We start from the raw sequence: 3807 nt of genomic DNA, 5'->3' as shown, positions 1-3807 counted from the left end.
GAAACAAAAAGCAAGAGTTAAGCGGTTTAAACAACAACACTAGCAAAAACCATTCTACATAACTTTGTTGTATTAGTGGGCAAAGTCTCACAGCAAAAAGCAGTACGGTATGTTAAATTACAGTGATGTTTAACATTACAGGGATACAGTGAAGATTTCCCAATGCTCATCACATGCTAAAAATGACATAAACTGTGCACGACTATCGACTTATTCATAAGAGCTAATTCGACTAGTAATTAGTTGATTAGCTCATGTGCTTCAGCATTTGTAGCTGAACTCTTCATGAGCCCTTGCCAACTGCAACAATTTAGCTCGATCCCTTAATCCCAGTTTGTCAGCTGACTTCATACCTTGGGTGTGTAGCAAACCAACTAAACTTTCTCACTTTAAACTGTTCCTGTAGTCAGTTTTAATGTTCTTCAAGCTATCCGTACTAAAAAGTCATTCAACTGGGGCATTTAAACATGGTAGGGACATTAGGCAAGTGACTACTTTGCTATGAACTCAAATACGGAAGAAAACTTGACAAACAAACTTCCATTCATTCTGCAAGCGAACAAGACAAAACTGCAAATGCAAATGTCGTCCAACTCCATTTGGGTTTTCGCGCGTTTTTTACGATTCACGTCACAGACAATTGTAGTTTCTGACTGCGCATGCGCATCGTCATCTCTTTTTAGCGAATTTTGAAAAAGCACGTTCAGATGTCCGCCATTTTTTACAATGCACCAATTACTCGCGTTTGTCAATGCTTTAGATATGGCGTGCTGTGCATATGGATGTAGAAAACGAAGAAAATACAATTCAGATGATAAAAGGAGTAAATATTATTCCAAGATATTCACTAATCTCTCGGATCATGTGTTTGAATGCACCAATAATCATATTTTTACACTAGTCAAAACTGTATCCAAATGTTATTTAAAAATTAGGTTTTATCGCATTGGTAAGAAAACCTGCAAGCAAATACAAGCTAAATTGGTTCGTAAAACGCTTAACAAAAATTCTGTCTTAACAAACGTCTGTAGACGTTGAATCAGTGTAAAAATGACAGATGTTGTTGTATGGCTTGGCTGTAACAGCGCAGCTTTCACGCAAATTTGAGACAGTGACAATGGCGAATGCCTTTTTTTAATTTCTTCAATCGAGATGCGCTGTCTAGTTGTTATAAGATGTTTATGGTTTTTTTAAAGTGCTTGCCTGAAACACATGGTACGGGAAACTGTGGTCCAATTATTCAGTTCAGTGTTGTCATAATTTTTTTCGAAAATAAAATGAAAACTTCGAAAACAAAAATGAGCAGAGCACGTAAAAATTGCGAGATGAAACTACAGCCCTGATCAATTTTAAGAAGGCAGAGTATAGTTATATAGAGCCATAGTAGAACACTAAAAAAACTAGCTGCTGCTAACAAACTTGAAAAACTGCAGCTAAATTTGCAAATTAGTGTTTTTTTTTCAGAATTAGTGATCCTCATGGTGATGCATGACTTAGAAAAACATTTCAAATTTTTTTTTTACTTACAGCAATAACGTAAAAAAATTGAGGGGTTACCGTAGTTCGCCCGCAAATAATGACGTTGGTCCAACGTTCTGTACAACTGCACACCAACATTGGAAAAACCGACTTCCTAATTCTAAGTTTTTTTGCATTTTCATTGTCCCATTACAATTGTAAAAGGCATACGATGAAGCAAACTTAAACAATTCTTCGAAGGTATCTTCAATAAAAATATTTCAAAAGTTGGCAAAGTTGGCAAAACTACATTACCCTCAGCCAACCCGAACAACCGTCAGCCAACGTTGGGCCAAGGAAAAATGTTTACTGGGTACAGAACAGATTACTTGGATAAAAGACGGAAATTTTCGTCCAGCTGACAAGCACTAAGCAAAACAGTTAAACATGCGACCAACCTCTTCAAGCAACAATTTTAAAATGACTAGAATAATTTGCGATATCTCAAACTCACGTGAACAGTAACTGTGACGCAATAGTGAAAGACATTGTCACGCAATTCAAACAGGTGTTCAAAGGTGTTGATCCAATGTTTCATGTTTAAACAGGTTTGACACAAGTCTTACGAACGATGGTGCAATTTTGGCTCATTTTTAGGAAAAATTCCATGACGTAATACGCTAAGATTCAGTAGACCTGAACGGTTTTTATATGATGTTTGATTAGGTGAACAACTGTCTGGAACATAGCGGCCCCTAGTTATGACAGTCTGACATGGCATAACTAAAAAAGAATTGACGACAATTGTGAGCCAATGAATAAAAACATATGATACACAAATTGTTTGAATCACTCACGTTTAAGTTAATACGCAAATACAAAGGGCATGCAAAGAATGAACAGCAATAAAGTAATAGTACACGACGATACATAAAATTGGTACCAAAAGGTACACGCTAAAATGACGCTATATACATACAATAGTTCCGATAATAACCGACTGTTCTGGGCTCAGACAAGTGTCAGCCACCGCAGACAAAACCAGGCTCAAACCCTAACACTTAGGTGTTCTTTACGGGGGCGAGGCACGAAATATCCCTCAACACGTAGTCTACTTTCACTTTTCCCGTACTCTCATCATAGTTGCAGACGGCAACTTAGCTCTACGAACCACAGGCTTCCCTTTCCTAATTTGTAAAACCACCTCATGCACCCTCTCAAGTTGATACTTCCCACGTTTACCAATGTCTTGGAGAGAACCCACCACTACAAGTTGACCAGGCTCCAAATTCTCGGCCATTTTTAGCCATTTTTTCCAGCCCTGAAGCCCTGGCAAGTAAAAATCTATCCATTTGCTCCAAAACTGCTGAGAAAGTGACAAATTGAACCGATAATCCCTTCTTAGTTGGTCACGATCATGTGGTTACCCAACAGCACAGCATGGGTCTAAGAATGAGGTCAAAAGTGAGGCAGGGGTGATGACAGTAAAATCCCTAGGGTCGTCACTCAAAGGTACCAAAGGGCGTTCGTTCACGATCCGAACGGCACTACTGGTGTACGTAAGCAGTTCAATGAAATTGGGCTTGCGTATTGAAGAGTCCAAAATGTGAAAAAAATACTTGGTCATATCGGCCACGAAACCAAATCTGCCAAGCCGCAATCTAGCCAAGACATCTGCCAGAGGGTTTAACAAGTCAGGACGCGAAAACATTACATCATAAACACAAGTTCCTCGAAATTCAGACTTGCCATCATAAACAATGCGCTTTTTTAATTGTGACGTCACAAAGTATGGTAAACACCACTCTAATCCCTTTCATTTTCTGCTTCACCAGCACGCTCAATATAGCCATTAGATTTAAGATCCTTCATGGTGTCAGTAAGGAAATCACAAAGTTCAGGTCGTTTTAAAGCCTTCTTCCTTAAAGCAGCAGCTCTATCTGACGCCAACACAAAATTGTTAGGTAGATCAATATCTTCCTTCAACGGAACAGGTATCTCAAATCGACCATCTTTCAACTCAATATTCGGTTCAACAAGTTCTCTAGCCAAATTGTCATTGCGAGACAATTCACAGGTTTCATTTTGCAAGGTCAAATCCTGAATGACTTTATTCAGGTCTGCTATTTCCATATCACGAGACTCAATTTTACGCTGAAAGCCAGAGATGACATCCGACTCTGAAGACGTCTGCACTCTGCACACATTTGCAACGCTTTCATCTAAGGGCGACTTACCACCACAAGCCAACCAACCGAGAGGAGTGAGTAAAGCATGCGGTTCACTACGATTTTCACCAACACGTTCTTCTTTTGCCCACATCAAATAAGCGTTGTCGTTGCCAATCAG

This window comes from Aplidium turbinatum, chromosome 5 (assembly GCF_918807975.1).
Source record: "Aplidium turbinatum chromosome 5, kaAplTurb1.1, whole genome shotgun sequence".
Lineage (NCBI taxonomy): Eukaryota > Metazoa > Chordata > Ascidiacea > Aplousobranchia > Polyclinidae > Aplidium > Aplidium turbinatum.
This window is presented reverse-complemented; position numbering follows the sequence as displayed.